This window comes from Protopterus annectens, chromosome 6.part0 (assembly GCF_019279795.1).
Source record: "Protopterus annectens isolate FY-2018-M chromosome 6.part0, PAN1.0, whole genome shotgun sequence".
NCBI classification, from domain to species: domain Eukaryota; kingdom Metazoa; phylum Chordata; order Ceratodontiformes; family Protopteridae; genus Protopterus; species Protopterus annectens.
The window spans coordinates 1,602,600,121-1,602,625,089 of NC_056737.1; the positions used below are offsets into that span (position 1 = coordinate 1,602,600,121).

The following is a 24,969-nucleotide window of genomic DNA, read 5'->3' on the forward strand; positions in this document are numbered from 1 at the left end:
AGAAAGGAGATACTGCCAGCCCAGCTGTCTGGAATTTTGTAAATAATTATTTGTCATTAGTGTCAACACGCTTCATGCAAGATGCTTGTGTTACAGATGTATTAGAATTGTATATCATATTGTACAGACATGTGCTGAAGAAATATTTTGCAAAGTACTGAGCAGAAATGTGTATACACTATTGTGACTGTTTAGGTGTATATATTTTAACAACAATGGCAACTGCAACACAAGATGTTAACTTCAGAAGAATAGTTGAGATTGAGGTACTTTATGGCTGGGCCATAAACAAAAGAGATGTTATCTTTCCGTCTCAGTGCAACAGGAGACATAATGTCTAGAACTAGAATTTTTTTTTTGTATTGTCTTTAAATGTGGAGAAATGTAAATTATTTTACAAATTCCACTATTTGCCAAAAGATCTAAGAGAAGTCCTTGTTTATGTATTTTCACAGGTAAATGCTAAATGCTAACAGCTGCATCGGAGGGGGGGAGTTCACCTGGGATAGTCAGATGACAAGAAATGTTGTCATGCTACAAGTTATCCTAGCAGTAATATTTGGGATATTAATTTAAGATCTGTCTGAGAGAAGAACACCATTTTGTATTTTATCTTTGACCTGACAGCATCAGCTGGAAAACCCACTCGCCACATCTGCCTGCTTGCTCTGTAAGTAAGTTAATTAGGGTACAGAAATTTATTTTAGAAATAGGAATATAGCTGAGCTTAATGTAGATGTTTTTCTTTATTTATTTGAGATGGTCCTGCAATGTTTTAAATATTTCCTGTGATTTTGAACTCTCAAGTTACTGTGATTATTTGCTGAGTATTTTCATGTTCTTTTATTTATTATTAAGTATATTTAAACCTTTTATTGTAGCTGATATTTGTGAGACATATTTAAGTTCTGAGAGTACTTGCATATTTATTTGGGGACCCTTTGGGCCCCTCCTAATAGCCTTGCTCTTGGTCAAACTCCTATTTGGATTAATAGTAACATTACACAGTAGGATTGGGCACCCTTTGTTAAGGGCCTTAAAGTAGCTGATAAGGAGTGACTGATGGCAGGAGAAACTAGTCTGGGGAGAAGGGGGCATAGCTAGTAAACTTTTCCAGGTGTGTTTTTGTGTGTGAGTTACTTTGGCAGGGACACAAAGCACTGGTTGGACAGAGAGGGTGCTGGAGGTCTTGGTTGGTCACTCAGCTGAGATCTCAACTCTATAGCTGTGCCAGTGACGAGTCTTATTGGGGATCTGGAGAAAGTAGTAGAAACTAGCCTCGGACTGACTGTGATCTATGTGTGCTCTTAAGGGAAATTACAGTTGATGCAGAGAGCTGCATCTGGAAATACTGTGTGTGCACTTGTCATCCTCCCAATGTACATCTCCCTCTGGTGAGGCTTGAGGCTCCTTGATTACTGTTGCCAGTGCAGGGGCATCACACTCTCCACAGTGCAGAGTAAACCAATGGTGGATATCCATCACCCTTCATGAAAATTAACAGTTATAGAAGTCTGATGTGTGCATTTACCCTCAAAGTGTCACCTTTTGCCTACTTACATCCTTCTTTTTTAATTCTACTACTTCCACATACCTTTTGATTATGCCATATTTCTCTGTCATGCCTTTCCACTGTGACCTTTCATTGGTGGAGCAAATTTCATGTATCGTATTCTTTCCTTTTACTCCAAATCTGGCAAGTGCTGTCATAATCTTCATATTCCTCCTGTATGCTATTCTGATTACCGAGGTGTTCTTCTGTATAAATTCCATTTATAACAGTATACATTATCATGTGTGGAACCTTAATAATGCTGTGCACAGAAGGATAACTGTGGACTCCTTGTATCCACTTGGCTTGCTACTAGTCTTCGTATCCTGTTTCACTTAACCATCTCTGTCTTACAACTGCATTAAATTAAGCTGGGAGTAATGATTGTAGGATTATAGGCACATTCTTCTCTTCCACTCCTAGCCCTCATTCATTCTCTTTTCTGCTTTGACTTCAAAATACATTTCCAAAACTGCACAATTTTCCTACTTTTTGTTGCACTAACCAATTGCTGATAATGTTTTATCCAAACTGCCAGACTTACTAGATCAAAGTTAATACAATCCATCACAGATCACTGCTCCACTTTTGATATCACTGGCAAGCCAATTTAGCCATTCTTCAATACCTATGTATGTGAGCTGTGCATATGGTGCATAGCACTAGCCTGCACAATAAGCCTTGTGGTATTCTTTTCTTTTTTGTCTTTCTTTGCCTGCTGACTGTCAACTTCTACTCTATAACTCATACATTGGGAGAAGAGTTTTCATCCAGGCAACCCCCATGGTGTTTCTACTTACCCTGCCTCCCATTGAGTCACCTGTGCAGCAACCTGGATGAGTGGGAATGTCACAGTGCTGGGACCAGTGACCCATGTGAGCTTCGGTACATGCATCTATGCCTTGACTACAGCATGCACACATACTAATGGGTACGTGTTCTTTGCCTTATCTAGACTGCTAGTAACACCTATATGTCCGATGTACAGCAGACTGAGTTGCATCCATACACCACAGGATAGGTGAGCAGAAAGGTCGTCTCATTTCCATCCTTCTCAGCTGGCTCCTCAGCTCATGAGTTGCTAATTCATCCTGGATTACCTGAGCCTCAGTAATTTCCTGTTACTCACTGTCCACTGTTTGTAGTATCAGACAGGATTGCTGTGATCTTTACCGCAGGAAGCCATGCTACCTGCAGTGTCAGTCTGTTGGCCTTATGAAGGCTGCTGTCTTTGCCCACTGTATACTTGCTTGATAGAGATGTAAAACTATTTAATGCTTCCAGTGAAGGTGCTATGCTGCAGTCTTTTTTTGTCTGTCACAGTATTTTCTTGTGGAGAGTATAATGAGAACTTGATTCAGTCATTTTCTTTGTACTTCTGCCTCTTTAGTGAACCCTTCTCTACACACATGCACAACACACCGCCACCTTGAAACCCCCCCCAAAAAACAAACAAAAAAAAACAAATCTTAGGCCTTGTCCTTCTGAATTCCCCATTCAATTTGGAAAACCTGTTATGCTCATGTAGACATCCTGGGCTACATTTCCTGGTCAGCCTTGAACTACCTTTTTGAAAGTACTTGCTGCCACCTTCCTGACTTCGCTGTACACCTGCAGCTCTTCACCCTGCTCTTCACTTTCCTGTGTGTCTCTTTTTCTTTTTCGTCATTTTATTTCCATCTTTGTTCTGTACTATTTTCATTTTCTTAATTACTTTCCTTTTCTACCTTTCTTAAAATATGTTTATTGTTTGTCAAAACACACTTACAGCTAAGTCACTGTTTCCACTTCTTTTCCTTCATCTGTTTTAGCTTGTTTAATTCCTGCTCAGCAATGTAAGATCTATTGTGTTATAGATCCAGAGAGCCGTTCTTGTAGTTACCTTCTCCAGTGCAGGTGAATGCCCAAATTTTCCTGCAGCATGGTCACCTGTACCTGTCCTTCTCACCATTCCTGTGTGAAGGTGAGTACTACATGTACTAAGTTGTTCTATCTTTTTATCTTTGTTAAGGTCCTAACATTCTGTGCAGTCCAAACCTGCTCCATATCCAGAATTTCCATCTGTTTCACTCGCTTTCCTTAGAAGTTAAAATTTCTTATTTAATTACATATTGAAACCTTCAGTAGCATCATTTTCCATATATAGTCTAACTTGATTGCCACAATATCCCTTTTTTCTTCATCATTTACTATGATTTCCTCATCCCTGCCTGACTTTGGGTACTTTAAGAAACCTTCACATGATTATCACATTCTGGAAATTGTTGATACCAATGAATAGAGGGACTAGGATGTAAGTTATTGTGAAAGTCTTTTTTTAATTTACAACTGGCAGCATATTTATTCTGATATGGTGTTGTAGATCCTTGTCAATCAACATTTAGATCTGTGCACAACACAGACCTCCATAGTGGTGAGGGATCAACGGTTATTTTCTACCTGGCTTCTTCTTTTGTACATTTGTCACCAAAGGCCATAATATCCTGATTGACTGCTTGTGATCTTCATGGATTTCCATCTGCCTTATACCACTTGGAGCACCACATCAGGTGAGCACTGAGAGTTACCCACTGATGTGTAGAATTTTACAGGGCTCCCTCCTGCTATTCTGTGGTTCATTGTATACATTTCCACTAGGCGATATCTTTCAAAGGAGGAGATTAAAGTATTTTTGTTATGTGGATGATATTTGGCCACACCTATCCTCCTCTCAAGAACAAATTTATGATTTTATTATACTGCAGGACTAATTGGATGGTGTCATTTACTAGATGATGGATAGCCATTTGAAATTCAATCTTTGTAATTCAGAGGCTATGATAGTATTTGTCAATTTGACAATCAAAGCACCTTACCTACTTATTTAGACATCAAAACATTTAGTTTTACCTGCCATGGAGATCCCAGTAGCTCTAAGATCACTTTTGCATACAGTTGCCTGTAAATTTTGAAAGGTACGTTGCTGGGTAGTGCCATTGTGGCTGTGTAAATGACCCCCATCTCCCTCTGGTGGATATTCATTGCAGGGCTGTAGAATGGTTGGAATGATTATAAAGATCTGGCATGTTAATTACATACATACATACAAATATTTCAAGCACAGGCAATAATGCCCTTCTAGCCTGCCAATGTACCAGAACAGCTATTACCATAATAAGTGTCCAGGTTGTTCTTGATGATATCTAAACTAGTGCTTGCATTAATGTAATTTGGTAGTATGTCCATGCATCAGCTGCTCTCTCAGAGAACCAGTTAGTACACTTCTCATTCCTATAGAATCTTCAGCAAAGATTGTCTGATGATTCTCTATTACTTTTTAATAACCTCAAACATTCCCACAGGTAGTTGTCTCTACATGCCCTACAAACATGAATGGGGTCTCCACTTAAATATCTGTACTTAAATATTTGTATGAGACTCTGTGCAAGTTCAGATATTTTAGATTTACAGAATAACTTACATTTTTATATCCGATGATACTCTTAATATATTTCTGCTGTGTTCTTTGCAATTTACTCATGCTTGTTTCCTTAATACGGTTTTCATATTATTGTTCCGTACTCATGTTTGGGTCTAGTGTAGGTAATAAACAATGACTTTATCATTTCTGGTTTCCTAGACTTTATAAATCATTGTATACAAACTATAGTTCTATAACTATCATTAAATAATTGATTGATATGATTAGAAAAACTCAAAGTTGGATCTATCCATATACCCAGATCTTTAAATAAGTTTACTGTTTCAAATCACTGTCTACTGTATTAAATACTCAACTTTCATTTTATGTTTCCCAAATCTCATATGCTTAGTTTTTGATGTATTTATCAGCATCTTATTCTCCTGTGCCCAAATGGTCAGTTTATTAAAGTTCTTTTGCAGGCATGTTTTATCTGTCACATATATAATGTGTAACATGTAATACCCCTTCCTGTCTTCTACCCAGTCAGCCTAACCAAGCAATTATCTTCTGCTCCCTTCTTTTACCTCCCCATCATACCCTCCTTCTGCCACACTACCTACCTTTGCCCCTTTCCTTAACATCCTTTCTTGCCATAATCTTATTCTGTTATCTTTTATGTAACCCCACATTCTTCTCAATACTCCCTACTGGTGCACAATATCTTTCACCTCTGCACTACCAACTGTTTTTTCTTCATCCTCTACTCATCTCTCAATATGTGGCCTCTCTATCTTTCTGCCACCTTTCTTTTTTTCCTTTCATTAACAACCTCTTACCATACACCACTCTATCAGTCACCTGCACCTACTCTCCCCTTTTCTTTCAGCACTCACACTACTGCTCACTTGCATCTTGTCTCCCCATCTCTCTTTTCCATCTCACACTCTGACATTCAGAATTACTATTTTTCCAAATTCATCTCTCTCTGCTACTGTAAAACAAAGACATCTTGCTACTCTGAACCTACTCGCATATCTTTTCACTTTCTTTGACACACTTCTCTTGGAAGGGGACATCCACCCCAGTCCAGGACCACCTACCTCTACCTTTCACAAAATCTCAACTCAAACCTCTCCCCCTCACCTACCCCTTCATACCAACACACCCTCACCCAAATCACTAAAAATCTTCTCTGTTAATATTCAAAGCATGATTAATAAGATAACAGAACTTCACTCTTGAATTTGTAACACTACTCCCCACATCCTTACCCTATCTGAAACCTGGCTTAAACCTCACATCCTTAATACAGAAGTATTACCTCCTGGCTACAACATCTTTTGCTCAGATAGAACCAGCAAGAGGGGTGGGGGGTTTGCCATCCCCTTCTCCGATCAACTTAACCTGTCCCCACTCTCTATCTCTGTTCCTAGCTTTACACCTGCAGAAATTCTTATCGTAAACCGTCATCTTAACCCTCACAAAAGATTTGCCTTAGTCTCTGTGTACATATCTCCCGGTGATGATTTGTATCCTAGAGAACTTTCTCTCCTGGCTCACTCAATATGTCCCTCATGAAATGAGCCATCTATCTGTTCCTGTTCCGGCCCCTTTGTCAAATGTTAGAACTCAATGTGGCCCACGAATCAAAAAGTTTGCCCACCCCTGGTTTAAAAAAACTCCCCTTCAAACATGATGAAATTGTTCAATAAAACTATTTCCATTAATTCCACCATCAATTTGCGTCTGACCGTATGCATCCCACCGTATTTCATGAGACAATTGTCAAACATACTTAGACCTTCCTGATGTGGGATAATAGAAAATAAATTGATAACATCTATAGTTATCATTAGATATTCATCACCTATCAAGGTATCTTTTATAACATCCAAACAGTGCTAGGAGTCCCCTAGAACATGAGGTAAGTTAACTGTTTTAATGTGTGTTTGCAATGGAAATACACAAATGATGCCACAGCTTCTGTCTTTGAGCCCTTTGAAGAAACTATGGGGTGAAAAGGTGGATCATTCTTATTCTTGTGGATTTTTGGAATCCCAAAGATGGAGGGAATGACAGGTGCCTCAACCATGAGATAGTCGTAATCAATCTTCTCAATCAGTCCCTCCATCAATAAATCATGAAGTTGCCAGTCTATCTTCATGTAGGCTCTGTATACCTCAAATTTGGAAACCCTAACATAAGTGGTGTTGTCACTTAATATGTCACCCAGTTTTAAAGAGTAGTCAGTGTTAGTCGTTATAACTACCCCCCCCCCCACCTTTATCAGGTTTCATAACCCGGTATGTATTGGTAGATGTTAATTCTTTTAAACAAAATATTTCAGCTACTGTCAAATTGTCTTTAAAAACTTGTTTTGTTTTCAGACATCTGCGTAACTGAGCTTCACATAATTGTTCGAAAACACTTACCCTAGGGGTATTGGGGGGAATAAAAGTACTAGATCTTTTTAGTAAGAACTTGCTGTTGGATAATGGACTAGTGTTGTTGAAAAAATATATTTTTAAATTCAAATGTCTGGTATAAAGTTTCAAATTAATCAAAATCTTTCCAATCTCATTGTTAAAACTTGGCACAAAAGAAAAACCTTTTTTAAAAAGTTCATAATGGTTACCTGATAATTGTAGTGTAGTAAAATTATATATACAAAAACTACCATCTCTAGTTAAATTGCAATTAAATTCACCATTTAGACCCAAATGTTGGAGTCCATTGTTATTGTTTGCATTTACATATCCAGTGTCATCAGCAAAACTCTGGTAGTCAGTGTCGACTTCACTGTTAAAACATACATCACTTGGCACTTCATTCTCATCATGAACATACCCATTGAGTACAGCGCAAAAATCATCAAAAACCTGGTCATCCCTTGCTTGATCGTTTAACATAAACAAATCATGCAATGCTGCTGTATTACAGTCCAAAAATTCAGTTAATGAAACCGGTTGTATCCCTGCTGCCACCTTCGGTTGGGATAAAAAGTCTGACCTCTCTCCTTTCCCTCTTAATTGTCCTGCTGTTGTTGGGCTTGGTTTCTCTCGCGTATTTGGTCTGACCTTCTCAGAGGTTGTTGGTCTAAAAAGATATTTATATAAAAAGGGAGTGGATTGTGTTAATTAATTTACACTCTAATGATGCCCAACAATGCTAGTGGGTGAAAGCGCTAAGTGTTTTTATCTGTACAACTGCTTGGTTCAATAAAAGCGTTTTTACAGTCCTGGTGCTGGTCGGTTTGTTGATTACCAGCAGTAAGCATCTCTTCCACCATGTAGCACACTACCAAGAGGTACATGTTGCCATAGACAGCACTCATGTGCACATCAAAGCACCGCCCATTGAGGAGGGTAGAATCTGTCAATAGCAAGGGGTATCACTCCGTCAACTGCCAAGTCGTGTGCAATGCCCAGGACATTATCATGAGTGTGTGTGCTGGCAACCTTGGCAGTTATCACAACTCGCATATCTGGCACACATCACAGCTGTACCAGATGTTTGTCAGAGGAACATCCCTTCGGCCATCTACTTCGGGATACTGGCTATGCATTGGAACAATGGATGATGACACCCATCAGAAATGCACACACACCTACGAAAGAATGCCATAATGAAGCACATGCACAAACTAGGAACATCATAGAGCATGTGTTTGGGCTGTTGAAGTCACGGTTACGCTGCCTCGATATATCTGGTGGAGTCCTGCAGTATTCTCCAGCCGCATGTGCACAGATGTTTACAGTATGTGCCATGCTACATAGTATGATCCTGCTAAAACAGCTGTGGCAGGATCATCACAGGGAAGGGACACACAGGCCCCCACCAGTGCCAAAGTCCCCACAGCCACAGGGAGACATGGAGGAAGAACCCCCTGAGGCTGTCCCTGTAGGCAGACACAGGCATGCCCAGTATGCCCTGGCCTTGGCAAAGAGGCAACGCATAGCACATGCACTGACAACCTAGGGTCCTAGAGACTGACACCTCACTCCGTCTCGTATACATAGTCAAAAGGATGCCATCTACACCACACAACCTGCACCTTACCATGTATTGGCTGTGTACTGTGTATCAGACAGGGTCAGCCCTGAAGCACTGTTATCTCAATTGCTGCAGTCACAAGGTAAGTCACTCTTCTTTACAACAAATGTATGGAGTACTAGACTATGGTAGCATATGTATGGACCTGGTGCAGGTATGCAAGTGAATAGAGTTGGCTACTGGGCTACCTGCAGACGACTAACAGCTATGTGGGACAACAGGAACTCTGTCTAATGCTGGCTGCCCCATAATATGCAGTAGGCCACAAAGCAGCAAAACCCACTGCACTATGCAAGAGAATTGCCCAACAGTGGGGTCATATGACAGACAAATGACTGGCAGTGCTAGAGTCCCCTACCCCCAACACAGCCGTGTTCCCATACAACTGCAGTAACAGTATGTTTGCAAGGTTATAGCAGCATACCACACACTCCCAAGGCTCTCACAACCTATCGACATGTTCTATTTCCTCAATATGCAGGGGTCAAAGTGTGTCTGTCTGATGTTGATAGTGTCAGGAATTACACTTCACTTTCTGGTGGCTGGTGTGGCTTAGTGGGCTAATTACATTAGCATGGTTGATGGTGTTTATGGTTCGAAGCTGGCTGCATCTACAATGTTGCATATGAGGTACCTATGGTAGGAGTCCCACAGACTGTCAGTATCTCACTATTTGTTACTGCAAGAAAGCTAGACAAAGCCAGAGACAATGGAGGGACATGGGTCCTCAGTTATGGACATTACATATGCTCTGAGTAACCTAGAAGGTGGCTAGTATAACAGCAGATTGGAACAAGTCAGAGTAGCAGCAGGATGTAAAGGCCATCACTTAAGTGTGTCAGTACTTAAAACAATTCAGTGGGCACCATTTAGTAGTATATTACCAGAAAAACACAACTGTCTGAGGAGCAGAGCAGACATATGGGGTGGAATGCTGGATATCCTGCAAAATATGTACAGTCAGAGGTGTGAAGTCTGTAACCCTGTGTGTGGTGTTACATCATGTAGCCCAGTCACAGCATATTTACAACCACTTAGAGCAGGAAATAAGGACAAAGCCATGCAAAGGAGTGGGACAAAGGCCTACATATAAGGAGAAGGATTAACCAGTGGCCAGACAAATGTAGAAAGTGCAGAGAATAACAGGTCATGCAGTAGCATGGGTTCCCTGCTGGGTATGCAGTCAATAACTCAAATGTCTCTCATCAGTTCCTAATGTCAGTCTATAATGATTTGCCACTGATGTACCTCAAAATCACAGTGCTATGTAATACATACCAGACATATGATGCAAAACCCTGTACCGTCTGTTACAATCTGTACACACCCTAGGTATGACTCAGATATTATGTGCAGCTCACAGCCAGGGAATCCTTTGGGCATAATATCAGGGAGGTGCTGGACTGTGGAATCAGGTGCAGCAGCCAATTGGCTGTAGCACACAATATCCCGGACTGGAGTACAGGTAGGTCTGGCCTGGAGTCACCTTGGAATTACTGACTGTCATACTGGGCATGCTCCTACACTTGGCTAATGTCATCCCATGTCTGATGCCTAATCTGCCTAAAAAACTGAGATGTGAATATATCTCATACAGACAGCTATGTATATGTATCTGTCTCTCCCTATCCCCCTCAGACATGATTACCCTTATCTGGCAGTATGTGGCACATACATATATATTTATATGGGTCTACTTCACAACTGAAAACTCAAAATGCTGAATTTCATTTGACTGAGACCACAATACATAATTTTCAAAATACCGAAAACTCATTTGACTGAGTCTCATTACACTGAAAGCTTACAATTTCAAAATATTAAGCCATAGCCTTGATGTGGGTTTCCCTTCACCTATGACTTTCTTGTGATAAAAAAAAAAAAAATAGTGTAATTTAAAGTGCCAACTGTCAGACTTCTTGACAGTAGCATAGAAAGTAGTGTTGTAGTGTTTCTAAATGTGGGTATGTCTCTTTACATTTTTATGGGCTGTATCTAAAGTAATATGGCGGACGTTTCATGCACTTCTGGCAGTAGTGGCAGTGTGTACAGTACTGTAAGCTAAGTAAAAGGTATATGCCCTTTTCTCCACTGTAGTGCGATCCTGGAGTTAGAATATATATGGGGGGGGGGGGCACCCACCTAGTTTGGTTTTATATTGTCTGGTTTCTGTTAAGAGGATAAGTAGTTTTTTATGTTTTGGAAAGAATTATTGGTGCTGTAAGTGTGCATGTCTATGGCTTAAAATTCAGTATTTTGAAATTCAGCATTGTAAGCGTTCAGTTTAATGAGACTTAGTCAAATGCGTTTTCAGTATTTTGAAAATTAGGTAGTGTGGTCTCAGTCAAATGAAATTCAGTATTTTGAGTTTTAAGTCATGTGAAGTATATATATATATATATATATATATATATATATATATATATATATATATATATATATACATACACACACACACACACACACACACACACACACACACACACACACACACACAGATAGATATATAGAGGTGACAGATATATCCACATAAAGGTGCAGAGTGATGTAGTGCTGCAGCCACGTATGCACCAAATGTAACCGGTGGCACGTGCAACTAGTACTGGCAGCTGTAGTGTGAAATAGTAGGTAGGTAGGGGTTCTAATCTGACATCAGGCATTGTGTGTGTGTGTGTGTGTGTGTGTGTGTGTGTGTGTGTGTGTGTGTGTGTGTGTGTGTGTGTGTGTGTGTGTAGATATTACCTATACAGCAATACAGACATCCCCATCCCATCAGGCCTATGTCTATGTGCAATGGTTATACATTTTGAGGCTCTGTCAACCCCCCCCCCCCAATTGGCCTTCTTTACCGTGCTTGCTGATGTCATCCACCTTAACAGTAGTGGAAAACACTCCCAAAACACATAAGCTCTGTGGCGCATGTGATAAGTACTTAGTGCTGTAGTATACACTACTAGATAGGTAGAGGTTCTAATCTCAAAAAGGGCAACTCTGTGTGTATGTCTCTGTGTGTGTGTGTGTGTGTGTGTGTGTGTGTGTGTGTGTGTGTGTGTGTAACTATATCCCCTTGCAGAAGTGTGTCTGTCTTGCCTATGTATGTGCAATGGTTATACATTTTAAGACCCTGTGAGTACCTGCTGCTCTTAAATAGCCACATCTTCCACCGTATAAATGCTGACACCACCTACATTTGTAGGTACAGAACACCCAGATGACACATACCAAAGGTGGGATGCCTTGTCACAGGGTATGCATGCAGGATTACTCTGTCCACTCAATTTCCCCTGACACACTGCTCTACACAGACACACCTAGGTAACCATGCACATATAAAGCCGCACCTTGCTGATGTCATATTTCTGCTTTGCTACCATGGCATACTGAGTCACTGTATTCCCACCAAGTCTCCACAGTGTAGCTAATCAGACCACGGCAGCAGAAACACGTACAAGACATGCAGCCTGCAACAACTCCGCCAATCTAACATCATGCAACAAAGGAGCAGACACGTTAACGTGTACTCATGACACATGGCAGCAGACAGCACCTGTCATGGCATAACCGCACTACACTAAACAGTGTCAAGTAATGTACTATAGTCACCCTGTGCATCAGACACACATTTGCATGTCTCTGCATCGATGGGATGGATGGCAGGAATGTGGCACAAGTATCATCACATGCACAGGGTGTGGTGTGGGGGTGCCAGAGGCCTAGGCTGTGCCAAACAGGTGACATCATGTGTGGGAATCAGGAAGTGGTGCTGGTCAGCTGGGCCATGGAGAGGTGCCATGTGTGTCTGTTGGTGACCTGCATGTGACACTGATGTTTGAGCGTGTGTATGTGTGTACACAGTCAAGCCATGTGCTAGCCCTACATGTGGGTATGTTGAACAGCAGTGGACCGTACATGGCAGACTGGACAGCTCACCATCTCTGGCCATGAACATGGGAACTGGCTCTGCCAGGAGTTGCAGTGGCACCACCATGCCCAGAGTCCGATGCAGTACTAGTCGTTGCCGGTCACTGATGTCTGCTGAACTTGTGTCCCAATAGGTCCAACTAGGACCACATGCCCATGGCCTGCCACATCGTGGTGTCGACAGCACCTTCCCTTCTGTAGTGCCAGAGGTATTGCCGCTGTGGGAGCGAGAGTGTACATGGCCACGTAGACTCTCAGCAGATATTGTTGCTGACCTATGGCCACATGTCCGATGCCCTACTCCTACCACATGTTCTAAGACAGTGTGCAGCCAGGGACTGACCGTGGCTCACCCCACTGTCTGTTCACCACATCATTGAAATGATGCAGGGTGTCACCAATTTGGTGGAGGGAGTCACTGATGTCAGACAGTGATACATCCATGATCCTGAGCATCATTTTGGTGTTACATTCAGAATGTGCCTCCATGATGGACTGAAACATGCGTCAGTTGACTCATGATGTGACGCCTGTGACAGGTGGTGGATGGACAGCAGTCCTCCTTTGACCACCCCTGTCAGTCTGCCTGTGTGGGACCTTGCCAGCTGTCTGGCTATGGCTTGTGTCTGCAGTCACTTATGGCATAGTCACCATACTCTCCTGTTTGATGCTGCCACACTCTGACTGTCCAATATCTGTGGCCACAGCAGACTGGGTACATGTGAGCATACTGACTGTGTGCAGTGACATTGGCGGAGGAAGTGGGATGTCAACCCATGGGACAGATTCCCACACCAGCCCCACCTATGCCTCACTATGGCCACTGTCATCATCAGAGTCTGATGAGACATTGACATGAGGTCGTGAGGGGGACACACTCCAACCTTCACTGTCACCTGTAAGGAAGAAGACAACATAACTACATTAATACCTGCACTGTTATGTCTGGTGATACACACACACACACACACACACACACACACACACACACACACACACACACACACACACACACAGGTGAGGTGCCATAACTGCATTGTACATACCACATCTTAATTCTGATCCCATGCACAACACACAAGCAGACTACAACATACACAGACAAGACAGGCCTTTAATAACATGTGCTGCAGCTACATCTGGTTAATGTTGCCAGTGCTATACACCTGTAAGATAAGCAATATGTCAATGTATGTGATGGACCTACACCTAAAACACATTGCACCCATCTTGACCATACTATTGCCCCCTTTATAGCAGACTGCATAGACCTTCACAAAAATAAGTGCAAATAGGTTACAGCTCCTACAAATACACTACTGTGATTACTGATTCAATGCACTTCAGTTGATGCCTACAAAACTGAGCATACAGGTATTGTACTTTGGCTAAGCGTAGCAGTTGTGTCTACAGTAAAATGGCAGCCCGTACCATTACTAGGGTATATATGAGCCTTACCAAAACAGTTTCACACTCACCAGCTAAAGGATGTTAGACTTTGGCTACACCTGATGTATCTATGGAAATGTGAGGGAGAGGTATTGTCAGCAGAAACAAATGTGGCATTGTTACAGGATGATATGTGAGTATATCAACATGTACAGTAGGAACTGTGCTACTGCCCACAATGCTGACATTCTGAGTATGTGTGCACAAGTGTGCATTACAAACAAACTCCCCCATTGCAGATTGACCTGACATCCGTGTACTGGTATGCAGAGGCTGCCACAGTGACTGATACAGTATTACAGTGATGAACACAGGAGACATATCTGGATGCTCTTCTGCTGTGGAAGCTGTGCCACCCACCTCCATGATGTTTGGGATAATAGATGCATGAGAGCTGGTGGTTGATTCCAGGTTCACCAGGAATTCATCTGTGGCCGAGAGTGGTTGTTCTGCTACAGGCCCTCCACCAGTGGCAGCATGGTCTCTGGCCACAGCAGCGGCCCTTTGCTGTGCAGCATTTATCATGTCTGTTGCCCATTGTTGGACCTGCTCATAGCTTCTTTCCTGTAGCCGTACATGGTTTACTGATGTGATGAGGTCAGCCCACAGTGCAGCACATTGCTCATGATTCTGGTGACTCCTGGACAGCAGTATGTTGTGATGCAGTCTGAGGCCATCCAGGATCACATCATTTTTTGCAGCTGAAAATGGCAGGTGCTTCCATCTGTACATCCTTTCTGAAAGACAAGAAGAGGGGAACATGTCACAAGACCACATAGTTTCATAGGTTCATATGTAGGTACTAGACTATCTGCCCGAGGGCATTTATAAGCCTAGCCCCATTGAATAATTAACTGAGCCTCTGTCACGAAGAGCCAATGAAGTGATCCCAGGGGTGTATTTTCTGTTACCCATCCACTCTGCAAGGTTTCTCTTGAAGAGTGTTAGTGAGGGGCTCTGCCTAATGTAGTTAGGAATTTTGTTCCAAAGCATGGAGAGTCTCTGTGACAGGAATCTATCCCTCCAGCATGTTCTATTTATTGTTGAGGTGAGGTTTAGCTCACTAGAGCGAGTGGCTTGCAGTGACTTGGATTTCTTTAGGTGGAGCATGTCCATCAATTTTGAGTTGGACATGGCTTTGTAAGTCAGGCAGAGATCACCTCTGAGTAAGTGATATGCCACTGAGTACAGCTGGATTTTTTCAAGTCGGGCTGCATAGGACATATGTTTGAGACCAGTAATCCTCTTGGTGAGGTACTTTTGTGGTCTTTCCAGCTGTTGGAAGTGTCTTGTGAGGTATATCCCAAATGGGGCATTGTACTCTATGATGGGTCTGATGAGTCCAATATGTATACACCCTGCACATCCAAATTGGCCAGCCCTATCCTCCGCTAACTCCCACATCATACCTCACCATTTGTCAACACAGTATGTATGGTGCTATGAGCAACACAGTAACAATACCAGTTATGTCCCTGTGTGCTGTGACAGAATGTGTTGTATGTCTTCACTCCCATCAATGTTGTCTACGGTGGTGTGTCCCCTATGGTCAACGCCCCAGTACCATGCCATACAGCCACCATCTGACACATAGGTGAGTGCTACTACAAGTATATGGGGACAATCCAAAAACATCCATATGACACAATGACAGCACTACAAACATGCTGTAGGGTATCTTCCCTGTAGGTGTCCAACTTCTGCAGTACACAGATGTTTGTGGAATGTGTACATGTCCCTGATATATGTGAACCCTCTACCAGAAAAATGTGGATGTCTGGCAAACAGTTGGGCAATACTTAATGGTTTTTCTCAGACTGTGGGGACTCTGGATGTTACATGCCAGAACCCTCAGAAAACAGTTATGGTACATTAATTTCTAGTACTGTATTCATTCCCTTACTTTGTATGATCAATATGTACACTCTATCTCTGAGGTTGGACCTGTGTCCCCCAACTACTACTAGTTATGACCAGAAGTCCTGCTGTAGGGGGTCAGCAGGTATGCTAGCCATACCTCTCAAATGATGAGATACAAATGTCAACTACACAGTGACCTAGCCAGAATACATCAGGGACAGTTAGGGACACCTGTACAATGTTTGAACTATACCTGCGTGACATTCGCAGTCTGAGAGGAGCTAAATGATAGTACATCATGTGATATGCCAGCTGTGTCCACAATTACTTACTGTCACTATTGTCTAACACACAATCCAGTAGCATTCGTACAGGAATTGACTGTTGTAGGAGGGACTCAAAGGGCCACAACTGTGATCTACATCACAGCAGGCAGAGTTGAAAGGCAAGCCTATAGGCGCTGGATAGCTGACTACTGCCAACATGTCATTCCCAGAGATGTACTACAGGCCTACTGTTGTAATCCCTGTTCCCCATAACTGCATCCTCCCATCCCCGTCCCATTAAATGGGGACTTCTATTACATACCCGGCAGAGTGCTGTACTCCTTTTTATGCAGAAATCCTGAAGAATAATACTTCTGAAATTGCAGTCCGTCTTGCAAAGCAAGTCACAGACCTGTTTACCATAGGCAGCAGCTTGCCTTTTGTAGGTAATGCTCAAGAACAGGTGATTGCATAATCTGTGGCTCAGACTTGCTAATTGCATCCAGAACAGCTGGGTTTAACTTTCATTAACCAATGGCATGGCACAACAGTGCTATATTTAAGGCCTTCATGGCCTTGGCCCCTTTTCTAGCCTGTGAGATGGACATTATCAAGGTGTGGAGACTATAGCATCACAGAGTGTAGGTAAAAATACTGTCCACTGTTGGGATTTATGTGGTATGTCCACAGTTTTGCATGCTATGTTTGGCCATTGTGAAAAGACTTTTTCTGATTATGTGGCGGTTTAGTGTTAAACAATGTGGGTTGAGGTCAGTAAGGAGGACAACAGATATGAGTGTTATACATCATATGCATCAGAATATGCATGCTACTGCAGTAGCTGCTGGTCTATCAGCTGTGTATGTTTGTAGGGGAATACTGTTACACATGTCCCTGTCACTTGACCTCTGCCCCCTGAACACCCCTTTATGTATGGGTGTTGTGTGGATCCCTAGTTCTAGGTGGTGGTGAGGTATAGTAAGTCTAAAAGCAGGTAGCTGAACATACTGCTGCATATGTTGTAGGCTGCAGCTGCTGCATTTTCCCAGGAGTCAAACTGGGAAGTGTGTACACATTGGAGGACAGCAAGCTCTGTGTGTCAGTGAGGGAGCAGTGTCAACTCTGTTGTTATAGCATAGTGAGGGTGAGGGTAGCCATAACAGTCCAGGTGAGGCATGTGCTTAAGGTGCATATGTTATGTAATAGTGCCATTCAGGGAGTGATAGGTGACATTTAGGAAGCCTATACATATTTGTGCAGTGTATCCCTAACTACAGGCCACTGATTTGCTAACATGAGTAGCAGTGAATGCAGTAACAGCGACCTGTTCTGCTTAAAATTGCAGGACTCAGTCGTTATATGTTGTATTCACAAACATATAATTAAAGTGCAACCCAGTGGAATCAAACCCAGGACTGTGGGTGGCAAAATGTACAGCGTGCTAGGAATGTTACAGATTGAACTACTGAGTCAATACTACCGTAGCTGTATTTGCAAGATGTATATGCATGCATAGAGTCTGCTACTCAGGATTCGCATAAGCATGTGTGTTCGGATGGTTATGACGTGTGACAGTGAACTGTCTGCCATGATTTTCTAACCTCATTCTGTACTAACTTCCCAGTACTTCAGCACACAGAATAGGTTTTGTGGCAAAACTGTGGACATTCTGCAGTAGTCTGTGCAGTTGTCAGCTATACTTGATGATGCCTCATGTACATCCATCGTCATTTATTTGGCTGTGTTCTGGTTTGGTGTCTGCATCACACTCCCAAGTACATTGTCAGTTTTCCCATTATATGTACAAGCAGTGTGTCATTGGCAATCAGGATATGTTTACGGAAACACCTGTTTTACTTCAGAGCTGAGTGGCCTAATGAGCGAATGCACTATGCTGTAGTTGACAGCGTCTTGAGTTCAAGACTTAGCAGGGGTAATTATTTTGCAGATGTGCCTAACAGTATTAGAAACACATAAGGTGATTAAGGCAATTTTAAGTTCTAAGCGGGTTTGTGCGGCACAACATGCCACTTAGCTCCACTTAATCCCGCTCTAATTCCAAAAAAAGAAAAGAAAAAAAGGGTAATAGGAAAGTGGTGAAATGGGGACAAGCAGGGGGAAAAACATGCTGAAAGGTAGGTAGAGGTTGTGCAGGATGGGTGAAGGAAAGGACCATAGCTCTCCATTTCTTGTACAGCAATAGCTGTGCAGGTTATAGTGAATTTGGAGCCTCACACCCCAGAGAGAGGGGTGAGGGCAACATAACTGTGTTGATTAATTCATGAAATGATTGATTGTGTCCAGTGGATGAAGTTGCAAAATGGAGAGCTGTGTATGGGGCAATATTTTTTTTTTTGTGGGACAGATGCCCTTTTTTTAAGGAGATAGTGGAATGCTGGGGAAGGGATATAGGTACGTGTGGGGAGGTAAGTAGGGTAGGAGAGGTTGCATTTGCAAACAGACAAGAGCATACAGGGGCAGTATGTGACACATGAGAGGGGTAAACACCTTGGACGGGGAAGGTGTTGGGGAATCAGAGAGCCATGTTCCCCACCCATGGGCAGTCAACACTGCTCCTTCAGTACCCTGACATTGGCTGTGCTGGGGGCTGGGCGCCGGGCCCACCTTGACCCTCCAGGTCGGCCAATCTGCCCTCAGTCTGGCACAGGTGATTCTCATAGCAATGGTGCATAATCCTGTGCACCATCCCTGGTAGCTGTTGCTGGGTGACACCCCCCCTCCACACCCATTCTGGAGGGGGGGGCCCATCTCCTGAGGCGGTTCCACCCATAGATGGTGCAGGGCCAGCAGAGGGAGGAGCACCAGGTTGGATCCCAGACATGGTGAGACACGGTGCCACAGCCAGCTCAGATAGGGTAGGTAGATCACCAGTAACTGGCCTACCCAGTAGAGCTATAGTGATGAGGATTTTCAAAGTGTATAACTTAGTAATGAACAGAATATTTAGTTAGTTATAACAGTATGCCAGAATGTTGCAAATAACCCAGTAACATAACATTGCATAGCATGTGGAACACAACAGTAAGTGGGATAATAGTCAGTATGGTAACAGCATGCCAGTAACAGTTACTGTATAAGGCCAACAACATAGGTTTATAGGATACTAGGCTATTGGCCCAGAGGCCCTTATAAGCCTAGCCAAGAATTATGCCCGTGTTTCCTCAAAGTCTGCACTGTTTCCCCTGTCTAGTAGGGACACAGATGGGATCCCAGGGGAGTATTTTCTGTTTCCCATCCAGTCGTCCAGGTTCCTCTTAAAGAGGGCTAGAGAGGTACTCTACTTGATATGGAGAGGTACTCTTCTTGATATGGAGAGGTAGTTTATTCCACAGATGAGTCTTTGGGACACAAATCTATCCTGCCAGCAAGTTCTATTAATGTCACAGACCAGGTTAAGGCCTTGCGTGTGAGTTGCGCGAGTGGAGTTTGTCTTACAGATATGCAGCAACTCAATCAAGGCTGGGACTGAAATGGCCTTGTATGCCAGACACAGGTCACCTCTGAGCAGTCTGTATGAGACTGAGTAGGGGGACAGGGCTTTTAAGCCTATCTGTAAGAGGATAGGTGTTTGAGACCTTGGATTTTCCTGGTCAAGAACCTCCTTGGTCTCTCCAACAGGTGCATGTGCTTGGCAAGATACATGCCGAAGGGGGCATTGTGCTCAGTAATGGGTCTGATATGGGAAGAGTACAGGGATGTTATGACCTCCTTGTTCCTAGATGAAATACCCTTATTTATCAGGTGGGCCATGTAGAAAGCCTTCTATACAACTGAGGCAATGTGGTGGTCAAAAGACAGGTTGCTATCAACCTGGGTGCCCAAGTCCCTCACGACTGATTGATTGCATGCTTAGTAAGTTGCTATTAATGTGATAATTAGTGGGATGACATTTTCCCCAAAGGGGATAATGATGCATTTCTTAACATTCAGTTTGAGGCCATGCTTCTGGCACCAGTCATTTGTCTGGGTAAGGCCGTCTTGGAGGATGTTCACATCACTAGGTTAGTTTAAGACCGTGCCCAGGTTGCAGTCATCTGCAAACTTGGTTAGACACAGAACACTGGTTTTGGCTTGCACCTCAGAAAAGCATATCCCAAACAGTAGAGGCCCCAAGACCAGTCCTTGGGGTACGCCACTTGTTATGGGTCTCTACTACAGGTGGCTTTGCGTACTTTAACTGACTGGGTTCTATCAGTGAGCCAGTTAGCTATCCATCTGGTAACATACTGGTTGATGCCTAGCTGGGAGAGTTTATCTATTATGCCCGAGTGGGGAATAGTGTTAAAGGCTTTGGCTAGGCCAAGGTAGGCAGTGTGCACCATCTTCCCCTCTTCCATGGCTTTGGTGACTGTTTCAAAGAAGTTGACAAAGGTTAACAGGCATGATCTCCCTTTGACAAAACCAAACTGTGTGGGGTCAAGCATTTGGAGGTTGCCAATGTCCTTGTTTATAAGGTGCATGATAATGCGTTCCATGGCCTTGCAGATCAGGCTAGTTAGGCTGATGGGCCTATAATTGCCTGGGTCAGTGGACACTTCACTTTTGTTTAGAGGGATGACAGTGGCTGTCCTGCATTCAGCTGGGATGAAGCAGGTGCTCAGGCTTTGGTTGAATAGGGTGTCTAATGGAACTGAGAGGTCATGCCTAAGTTCATGTAGGATATAGCTAGGGATGTTATTGGGTCCCATGGAGACTGTATTTTTTTGTCTTTGAGAGGGCATTAACGACCTGCTCCCTGGTGATGTGGGGAAGGGGGCAGGTGCTGCAGATGTCCTGGTTTACTGATGGGGGGACAGTGGGGTGAAGTTTTCACTGAACCTGTCTGCCAGCAGGTTGGCTATATCTATGGCATTTGTATTGGCCACCAGTTCAGAGCAGATTTGGGTGTTGCCTTTGAGATTACGGACATATGTGAAGAAGGTGGATGGGGCCAATTTGGACTCAAAGTTGGCCTTAGAGGATTTCACCAGTGACCTTATTTGCTTATTCAGACAAAGAGGAGATTGCTTCCAACTTGGCACCTGCTTCTTCTTGGGCCTGGACAGCAATTTTTTTCTTTTGTAAGAGTTTGTTTATTGCTGTTGTTCACCAGACAGGTTTACTCTTCCTTGAGGAAGATGATTTAGTCCTGTCACGTATTTCAGAGTCAGGTCTATGTTAAATCAGCTTAAAAGAACGAATGCTGATTTATCGACCCTTTAAAAGAAAAAGCTTGAAATCCCGAACACACGGAACAGCGATTTTTTCCCCTGGGAAAATAATTGCTATTCCACAAAACAAAACAAAAAAATTTCAAAACACTAAATACCCCCAATGTAGAGGGGCTGTACCTCCCACACCCTCCCTATTTAAATATACCAACTCCAAGATCGCACCACAGTGGAGGAAATGGCAAAGTCCCGAAAACAGCCCAGTGATTTTTTTTTCCCTGGGAAAAAAATCTCTGTTTCGTGTCTTCATGATTTCAAGCTTTCACTTTTAAAGGGTCAATAAATCAGCATTTGCTATTTTAAGCGTTTGCTGATTTAATATAGACCCACTGAGTCCATACAGCTATGTAGGTGCTCATATAGTTTTTTGGTGTAGGCTTCAGCATTAATGCTAGTTCCAACTGAAGGGATGGAGGCTGTGGAGCTATTTATACCTGCTCTGAGAAGATTGTAGTCAGCTTTGGAAAAGTTTATTCATTTGACCCTGACAAGGGGGGTGGGTCAGGGGAGATAGTGACTTCAAAAGTGATTGCTTTATGGTCTGATCTTACAAGGAGGATGACACTGTATGATTGCTACAGTGGCTACTCATGTTGGTTAGGACCAGGTCCAGGAGATTTTCACCTCTCATAGGGGTGTCGACCAGCTGATCCAGTGCATTGGCATTGGCAAATTCGAGGAGTCTCTAGGTGTTCATGTTTGGGCAGTTAAAGTCTCCTAGGATCAGGGTAGAGGGTTGAATCTTGATGGATTCATGTAGGCTCAGATAGGTGGAGTGTGTTTCCTGAGTCATGGTTGGGGGTCTGTAGCTAGCTATTATTTCAATTGGTGTTTTGTCAGCAGTTAACTCCACTTGGACTATATCCTGTGCGTCATACCGTATGATCAGCCTGGATGTGTGTATGTCTTTCATAAATATTGAAACTTAACCACCTTTGGCTTTGTAGCCCTCCATTTGGGGTTTGAAAGTATGGTAGGATGAGTAACCTGGTAAGATTCGGGTGCTCTCCACAGCTTTGAACCAGGTTTCAGTGACTGCACAAATGTCAGCATCCTCCAGGGCAAGGAATGCTTGCAATGAGTGTAGTTTCATGCTAAGATTCCTAGCGTTTAGCAGTATGAATGAAAAGTATTTCATTTATAGGAATTTTTCATGTTGGTAATTTTGTGCTCATGACTTTGCCTAAAAAGGCAGTATGGGGGAGGCCAGAAGCCCAAAGCCCAGGGGAGACAGATGAAGGCCATCTCTGGCAAAGCATTGTGGTCTGTCAGTCATGTCCTCCCAGGCTGTCAGGTACTGGATCCCCTTGGAATGACTCCAGAAACTAAGCCAATTGTTAAAGTCAGTCATTTTGTGATTGTATTGATGTATCATTCTGGGTGATGGTAGGATGCTGCTTAAAGCTAGGGACATACCTGCCTGCGACACATATTCAATGAGCTCAGTCATGTCTCTCTTCATTTAGTCCAGAGAGGTACGTCTCAAGTCATTCACACCAACATGGACTATGACAGAGTCATGACAGTACCTGTTAAGAGGCTTGAGTGAGTGCATGATATGGAAGATTCTAGCACCTGACAGGCAGCTTACTGTGACTTTCTCCTTGTCTAGTCTGGTGAGAGGCACATCTGTGTGTCTCACAATAGTCTCTCCTATGACTAGTATGTTGGGTTTGTGGTTGGGTCTTAGAGGCTGTGAGACACAGACATGTGTACTATGCATGATGCTTGGTGCTGTGGGTTGTGATGTGCATGTGGTTTTGCGTCTGAGGTCTCTTTTGTTTAGGTATGTTTTTGTCGAGAACCCCTGCATATGTAGGAGTGTGTTATACATATGTGGGTGGTATTAGAGATATGGTGTTCATAGTGTTTGTGCCAGATGTACTGGCTTGTGACAGCAAGGATTCTAGGTTCTTAATGTGATTGCATCTCTCACATATTGTGTTTCTAGGTGGTAGTATTAGAGGGTTGTCTGTGTACATAAGGAAGTTGCTACACTGTCTCAGGATGCCCATATCAACCAGACTAGGAGTAGATACCATAGGAAATTCTCCTGTTGAAAAGAGGTCAGGAATAGTAGAGTGGATACTATCTGAGGAGAGTACCTATAGATGTGAGTAGGGCTGGATAAAATCCATACAGAAGGTGCAGGTGAGGGCCTGATTCACACAGGAGTGCTGGTAAGGGAAAAAATGCAACTGAGATATCTCGTAAAGGGTTAAAACAGCACAGTGGCGGTGTACAATAGGCAAACAAGATCAAACCCACTCAAATGCTGGGTTTAAATACCACAAAAATGAAAGTAAAATAGAAACAGTGGAATTGACCAATCAACCCTTGTCCCTGAGCTCTTAGCCCAACATCCTATGCCAGACCAGTTCACTTACTCCCACTAAGTGCAGGCAGGCCCTGGTGTAGCAGCAAACACAGGAATCACAAAAACAGATGTGAATACAGCAAAGCCTGTAACCAGACTATGCTAAATATATTTAAACTCTGTTTAGGTCAATTTAACTCAGGAGAACAGATACACACTTAAATACAACAGTAGCAAACAAGAGCAAAATGATTTAAACAAATTAACCAATTAACCAATAAAAAGCTCAAAACTAAGTCCTGTTCCAGCAGTCTTTAATCAGACAAGTTCTAACTGCATACTCCTACCACTAGGGTGCAGGGAAACCCTCTCCAAAAAAAGATGGCCTGGATTAGTGCTCAAGTTAAACAAAGCTAAATTCAACATGTCTGAATCTAGTCTTATGCTACAGCAAACAAGGTGCAGCAATTTCAGAAAGAAACAGTTCAAATAGACAGGCACAATAAGCCTTTAACCAGCATTTCCCAGCTCAGAAGGGCAGACTCTACCCTCTCCTCCCACAAGAGTGCAGACCACAACCTTCTTAATGTAAAACAACTGGCTTGAATCCAAAGTGCTTAAACTAAAAGGCTTAGAATAACAGTTACAATTTAATCAAGCTACTAACAAGCAGTAATAAATGCAGCAGAATAAATGCAATTGAGTACTTTTAAGAACATGCAGCAATAGCAAAGTAAGTAATAAAGTAGGACAAAACACAAATACAGTAAAAGCAGATAAAGTACATTTTATAGGTTAAGTGGGAAGGGATTAAATACAATAATTTAAGGCTGAGAAACTAAGGGGGTGGGCCTTCCCAAACGATCTCTGTCTATTGAGTAGAAAAAGCTGATGAAATGGGACTGGAGAGTGCACAA

At 42.8% G+C, this 24,969-nt stretch overlaps 1 protein-coding gene across 2 annotated transcripts in view; it reads left to right on the forward strand.

Moving 5' to 3' along the window:
* ASB1 (ankyrin repeat and SOCS box containing 1) overlaps positions 1-24,969 on the forward strand; it is a 368,215-nt gene that overhangs the window by 10,941 nt on the left and 332,305 nt on the right. The gene's annotated exons all lie outside the window — the stretch shown is intronic.